The sequence below is a fragment of the Saccostrea cucullata genome, unplaced genomic scaffold (assembly GCF_032062105.1).
Source record: "Saccostrea cucullata isolate Sc308-1 unplaced genomic scaffold, CSIRO_AGI_Scuc_v1 ctg3444, whole genome shotgun sequence".
In the NCBI taxonomy this organism is placed as follows: domain Eukaryota; kingdom Metazoa; phylum Mollusca; class Bivalvia; order Ostreida; family Ostreidae; genus Saccostrea; species Saccostrea cuccullata.
The window spans coordinates 34,999-43,087 of NW_026932697.1; positions in this window are offsets into that span (position 1 = coordinate 34,999).

Here is an 8,089-nt window from a genome sequence, read left to right on the forward strand (position 1 = left end):
ATGCCATCATAGGACCTATGTCCCCCCTCCCCTAACCCCTGGAATATAATTATATAAATCCGGGTCCAGAAATATTTAGTTGGTTTTCTTTCATTAATATCATTTACAATTTATAACATTGATACCTGCAGTTAAAACGTCAGAGGTGTTTAAAGATACTATGGGCATGATTATTTTAAAATAAAAAGTGAATTCTATGTACCTTTTGGATTTTGCATATGAAATACATCGTAAATATGTACTAGACGGTTAATTTATGAAAGAAGACAACTATGATTATATTGGGACCCGGTATGTATATTGGGGGTCGTGGTGGGGAAGTTGTCTGGTCTAAAAGCACTTGTGATAAGCATATGTGTGCACATACTTTTGAAGGATACCATGACAACTAAGTGACAACTACGTTTCATATTATTCACACTTTTAAAACTCCGTATATATTATCGTCGGTATTCTGGAATCTATCTTTTTTTGTTTTACAACAGCATGGTGAATACATATTTTTCCTTACAAATGAAGCAAGTTATAATTTCGGCTCTAGTTTTTATATGTATATTGGACCCTCTGTTAAAATAACTCTTGTTGTCAAAAGTATAAAGTGTATCTTCTAATTTTATATTTTGACGAATAATGCATGGTTAACAAACAATGACATAGTGGAGCACAACTACAGAACAAAGAAAAGAACTTTACTAGGAAAAATGCACCATCCTACATAAATTCTTATTTTAAGCCTCTTTTAATAATCCACACATATAAACAGATATACATGTACACACGGTCTTATGTAGGAACGGGGTTGAGGGGTTGGGGATAAGCCTCCTCCTAATGAAGTCGAAAAATGAACAATGTAATTTTATAGAGAACTTAGCTACAGTATACTTGATCTCCCTCAATAAAAAAAAAATCTTTCATTTTGGCTTCCCAAGGAATTATTTGGTAGACTGTGGTAGTGACTCTAAACTTTTGGTTGTGACCCCCCCCCCCCCCTCGCTTGCTTCAGGCCTGTAATTTAACATTAAATAAAAGCAGCCCAAGATAATTTAGATTAAGATCGCCATTTATTACATCATCTAAGAAGATACTGTCTACCATGAATGCTCGTTTATTTCTTTGAAGAGATATTTTAATAAATTTAAAAAATAGTAATTCCTCTCTCTCTCTCTCATACTCTCTCACACACACACACAAACAAACACAATACAAGACACTTTATCAAGCGCACTGCCTATTGACTTGATCAGGTCGGAGAGAATACTCGAAATCGGGTATTATCCGTGAAATCGCGTATAATACTCGATATTAGCACCCCTACTAATGTGTTCGGATTATATTCTTTATCGCTGTTAAGTGTAGTGTAACATCCGAGTGGTCGATTTGACCTTTAACGAGACCAGCCTCGAGACCGTGCGAGATCTGCACCAGTTCCTGTAAGATTTAGACAGGAAGTAGATGTGTGTTTTGGGATTTATGCATTTAATGTAAGTAAAGCTCATTTTATTTGACTTCATTCACTTGAACATTTTTTGCACATAAAATTTGATTCAACTAGTCTTCATTTCTCGAATTCTATCACCTCAAACACATGAAACGAGAAACTTTAAATCAGGTGCATTTAGGGTTATCTTCCTTTGTTTACATGCCTCCACGTGGTTGGAAAAATAAACATCTTTTGGTGCTATAAAAATATATAGGGCTTGTCAATGCTTTTGAATTATTATACTAAAGTATTTATTTTGTTCTTGGTGTTGTGAAATATTTTACCCCAGTGTTAAAAGAAGTGAAAATGACCCAATGTGCAGAAAATGTTATAGTCTGTTTTACTTCTAACAATAGCAAATACACAATTTCTCAGTTACTTACATGTAATATATATGTAATAAACGTGTGAAGAAGTGCTTAATTAAAAGAATTTATAATGAATGTGACTTTCAAAAGATTAGAAATGGTAAATGACAATGTAAACAACCCTCAAGTGATCAGCTGGTGATTATTATTCAGGCGCGGATCTAAAAATTTTTCAAGGGGGGGGGGTGAAGAGGAAAAGTATTTATATAACTTACGTTTTACATAAACATGTACATGTAGTTAAATAACTCAATTGGATACAGGGTGCAGTGCGCGTTTTGGAATTCTGGGAGGTAGTTCTGCAGCAAATAACTCCATCTTCCCAAAGTCAAGAGTTTCTGATCCGCTCCGCTCCACATAAACCCTTGACCGAATAGGCGAAGTTTGACGGGGTTAGAAATGCGTTCTCTGATTGGCCTCATGAAAGTCTTCATGAACCAATCAAAATCATTGTTTTATTTGAACTTAAACTAAATTGTAAACAGAAAATCAAGCCAGTTTTAGTCTCAAGGATAACGTCATTATCATTAAATAGCCCAGTTAAAGGTTTGACACAGATTTTTAGTTGAATTATATCGAATTTATTACAAACTCCTAACATTATCTCGAATTCTCTGTTGAATTTGTTTACTCCGATTGGCCAATAGCAGAGGTCAGTAGAGTTCAAAATGTGTATATCTCACTAGATGGCGTGACAGTAAACCCCGTCAAACTTCGCCTATTCGGTCAAGGGTTTATGTGGAGCGGAGCGGATCAGAAACTCTTGACTTTGGGAAGATGCAAATAACTCTAGCTAATTTCATTTCAGTAAAATCAGTATAGATTAAACAAAGAAATCCCTATTTAACACCACGGTAATCTGTAAATTTAAATTCAACTTAAATAAGAAAGTCATTTATGCTTATTTATTTCTAGAACCTTTCTGTACAATCCTACTTCACAGTTTTTAAAACCTCGTTCGCAGTAATTAAACTGGTTCGCATCTGATCGTGAAATGTGTGAAGGTCTTTTGTAAAGTATGTTGAAGTTATTTTATTTATGTATTTAAATCTACGACATAAACATTGGTTTGATAGAGATTTAGAAGTTTTTATTAATTTTAACTTTCGTTTTCATTAATAACATCATTTCGATACCGATGCAATTTAGTGAACTGACTTGTTAGCGCATACAACGGATACTTCGAGAAGAGACACAACTGGCTGAGCTTTCTCGTTTGTAATGTCCCTCGCTGGAAGTGGAGGATATTATTCTATTTCGGTCTGCCTGTCCTTCCGTGCCCCTGTCTGTAGTTCTGTCTGTAACACTTTCAATTTCTTGAAATATTTCGAGAAGCCCTTGAGCTTTTGTTGTGAAATTTTACACAACTTACTATGGAAAACCCCTCTTGATTTTGAAGTAAAAATGTCAATGGTCAAGGTAATGAAATAAAAATTATGTCTGTTTGAACACTTTTGTGTCCGTGCAATATCTCGATAAGCCCTTGAGCTTTAGAAATGAAATTTTCTAGCACAACAACCTATGCTGAAAGGAAGACACCTATAGATTTATTTTGACGTTCAAAGGTCAAGGTAATAAATTCACATCTCTGTGTGAGTGTGTGTAAAACTTTCATTTCCAGTCAATATCAAAAGAAATATTTTTGCGTTTTACAATCAAATTTTATACCATAACTCGATCCACCATATGGCCCCGTGACCAACCAACCCCCCCCCCCCCCTCTTTTTTTTTTTTTTTTTTTTTTTTTTTTTTTAGATCTGCGCAATCCATGCTTTTTCTCCTAAGTGGGAGACGCAGATTCTCTGAATTAGTTTGTTTAGTGAACATGGTGAATGAAACTATTTATGTTGTGGCAATCAGATTAATGGATTTCTAGTTTTCTTACGTTATAGAGGTTTGATAAATGAATTTGTTTACCAGTCATTGTGTTGTTTATTTTTTTTCAATTCTGCTTTTTTTAAGTTTAAAGTTAAAATTCAGCTAGCTAGGTAAAATTAAAGTGGTGATAGTTAACAAACTTAAATAAAAAATACCCGTGTCTTAAATTATGCAAAGATTAGGCTAAACAAAGCTTACATGTTACCTGTTTGAATGATTTTTTTTTAATTTAAAAGTACTAGAAAATGTACGTACTTGTTACATGTATTTAAGTGGCCCTTTATTGATATTCTCAATTAAGTGTTCAGTATGGCTGTTACTTTATCGCAGGGGCAAGGTTGTCTTTGTTGTCTAAACACAGTAGCACTGAGTGATTCAACCTGCAACATGACAAACTCCAACAGGGTGATAGTGAACCTTACGAGGTTCCGTTTGGTGGCCGCGGGATTGTTAAAACTGCCATGTCCCCTATCCTCATAAATTAAACTCCTTTAGATCCAATGAGATTGGTTTATAATTTCATGGAATTATGTTTTGTGAAATTGAACTTAAATTTTTATAACACTATATCTGTCTTTTGATTAAGAGACAAAACATGCAATACCGGTATAATGCATTTTTTTTCAGTACCGTAGTACATGTGTCACAGGTGGTGAAAAGTCAAGTCTCAACCGGGACTCGAACCCAGGGCCTCTGGCGTACCGTGCCAGCGCTCTAACCAACTGAGCTATTGAGTGTGTGTACTGACTTTCACGCACCTGTGAACCCGGTGACATATTCCCCCTCTTTGAAGAAATTCGTCCTCGAATTCTACGAGTTAAGGAAATGCTGTGAGGCATGTTCCAAGGAAATAGTGGGTTATTTTCGTTGGGCGCCAAATGTCACAGCCATAATATATCTAAAACTCCATTAATAGACAATAATAACACATCTGGTGGGTTCTTTTCTTTATCTATGATGTATCAATTACTATTGATGATGAATATTACAAGAATAAGTAACAAGGTGACCTGTAAATAAATGAATACACTCATACACTAACACTCACACATTTAATTATTTTAGAATATTTCAACTGTTCCAATTAATTAGATAATTAATTGATAAGGTATTTAATATATTCAGAGCAACTGTGGTAAATTAATTCTTACCGAATAGACAGATATTACATTGTCTTCATTATAAATAAAAGACTATATGGATGAGGAGATTGACTTTCCTTCCTCCTGACTGTCTTAGGGTGGAGTGAATTATTAGGGGTGTTTAGTGAAGCATGCGTATTTGGTACCAAAGTAGTAAAACCACTCACACACTTTTCACACAAAGATATCTACCAATCATACACCTTCAAGCCGCACCCATTCTGACACAAAAACCTTTGACCTTTCACACTCTCAAACTAGCCAATGGGCATTCAACCCCATGAATATGAATGAGCGACTTCATGAATGAACTTAAATTCCAGAGTACTGTAATTCACCATGCTGTATAATAGATGAAAATGATGATGATGGTAATGAAATGATTAATATATTAGGTCACAAATTATTAATGAATAAATTATATAGTATGTATTATACTAATAATTTATTTGAGATTTCAATTCTGAACACAACTTTTTTTACACAAATGTTAATCGAAATCAGCCACGTGAACGTGAAAAGTCTGTCTACTGCATTCGTGTGAAAAATGCACCAGATAGCGGTGAATGGGTAGTTAAAATGTTAAAGTGGTTATATGTATTATAGTTTTATGATCTTAGATTTAGTAATTTACTTAGAAGAGTTACTAAATTAATTTTATTGATGAACTAAAATATGATGCACAGTATATAGGTGTGTATTGTAGTTTTATGACAGTAGATTTAGTAGTAGCTTTAGAGTAGTTACTTAGTTTATTCTATGATATTAATCATGTCTTGTTTTTCAGAATTGTATATCATGATTTTTATATGGATTATGCTTGTTCTTTTGATTGATCATTAGCATTACAACTTATGTTACTAATGCATTACAAATCTTCTTGTTTACGGGAGAAGACATTTCCAATGATCAAGTGTCAAGTATTAGGCGTTATTGTTTTAATTTAACTGATCTATTTTATTTCAGATGTGATATGTTTCATATTTGAAATGTCAGGAGACATTTTTCTCTAAGAGGGGGAGAATGTCACAGGGTGAATAAATTATTAGTATAATACATACTATATAATTTATTCATTAATAATTTGTGACCTAATATATTAATCATTTCATTACCATCATCATCATTTTCATCTATTATACAGCATGGTGAATTACAGTACTCTGGAATTTACTATGTGTTCCATTCATTCATGAAGTCGCTCATTCATATTCATGGGGTTGAATGCTCATTGGTTGGTTTGAGAGTGTGAAAGGTCAAAGGTGTTTGTGTCAGAATGGGTGCGGCTTGATGGTGTGTGATTGGTTGATATTTTAGTGTGAGAAGTGTGTGAGTGGTTTTACTACTTTGGTACCAAATACGCATGCTTGGCGCCAAACACCCCTAATAATTCACTCCACCCTAAGACAGTCAGGAGGAAGGAAGAGTCAATCTCCTCATCCATATAGTCTTTTATTTATAATGAAGACAATGTAATATCTGTCTATTGTAAGAATTAATTTACCATCGTTGCTCTGAATATATTAAATACCTTATCAATTAATTATCTAATTAATTGGAACAGTTGAAATATTCTAAAATAATTAAATGTGTGAGTGTTAGTGTATGAGTGTATTCATTTATTTACAGGTCACCTTGTTACTTATTCTTGTAATATTCATCATCAATAGTAATTGATACATCATAGATAAAGAAAAGAACCCACCAGCTCTGTTATTATTGTCTATTAATGGAGTTTTAGATATATTATGGCTGTGACACATGTATTCTTCAAAACATTATCACAGATAAGAAAAATCCACTGGCTGACTCTCTAAGCTTTTTTTTAAAAGCTAAACTTGTAACGAATTTTTATATGTTATCTCCGATTGGCTTACATAATTATGCATATAGTTTTGTCATTTAAGAAAGAGGGCTATATTGATACATGTAACCCATAATGGCAAGGACTTTACATCTGTTCTTGATTTATACGGAAGAAATCTATAATTGAAAAAAATATATCTGATGGAACACTTGTAGATATCGTTATGTAGTATGCAGATTTTTTTTCAAAGCCCCTCCCCCTCCCTTCCTCAGAGCTCACCGTGGAAAACCGTTGCTACAGGCCTGTATCAATCTGTATTTGAACTGCTGTAGGCCTATATCAAATTATTTTTGCGAGTCTCGATGCACAAAACAAATGCCGATGAAGGCAAGTTCTTCCTACTCTTTAAAATGCATCTGCATGGATTCAATGTTTATTTTATATAAGTGTATGTATAAGAAATATATTCGGATGCGCAAATAAATACGATATGCAGATTCAAAAGCGAGATTTGCCAATGAACATGATTTATTCTTATTCGATTATGGCGAATTATTCTACGATTAAGCTGTCTTAGGGGGGTGGGACTCTCTCAATCACAAATTCTCGGGCCTTTCCGACTGGCGGAAGTTGTTTTTCCGAACTCTGACGGAAAGACCCGATATGATGCAGTTGCAAACACTCCAGCATTCTCGCGCATGCGTAGCCTGACATATGCCCATGTCATACGGTTTTTATCTCGCTTATATATTTACTACGTAGACCTCAGAGTCCACACAAAAAATAAACACAAAAAACTTCTCAAGCTTTACGCCAGTTTTTTTGTTGATGTTGTTGTTTGATTTTATCTTTTTATTATTATTTTTTTTTTTTTTTGGGGGGGGGGGGGGGGGGGGGGGGTTGCTGTGGGATCTTGCGCGGGGATGTTCATGTACTCCCTCAATGTTTCCAGATTTTCCCCTCAATTTTAGTCGTTTTTAAGTGAAAATTTAACACTTAAAATAAACTGATAATTGAAGTCTACAAGTTTGTAAATAAAAACGGAACAAAATCCCACTAATGAAAAAAAACAACCTTTTTTTTCTAAAAGATTAGCATGATTAGTTCCGTATCGAATTTATGAAATCTCTCTCTCTCTCTCTCTCCGTACTTTTAAAAGTACATTTAATACTAGTCTTATAGAACATTAGAACATATAATGATGTACAGAATTTTGTTGTTGTTATGATGCTGCGTGTGGTGTTATTTTATTACTAAAACAATTTAATTAATTGTATGTGTGATTTTTTTTTTTTTTTTGTCTGCGTGTTTTCTTCTTGGAGAAGGAGGGGGGGGGGGTGGGTGGGTGGGTGTCCCAGAAAGTATTCCAGTGTTTAAAAATCTACTTACTTCTATACCCTGTGTGCATATACAG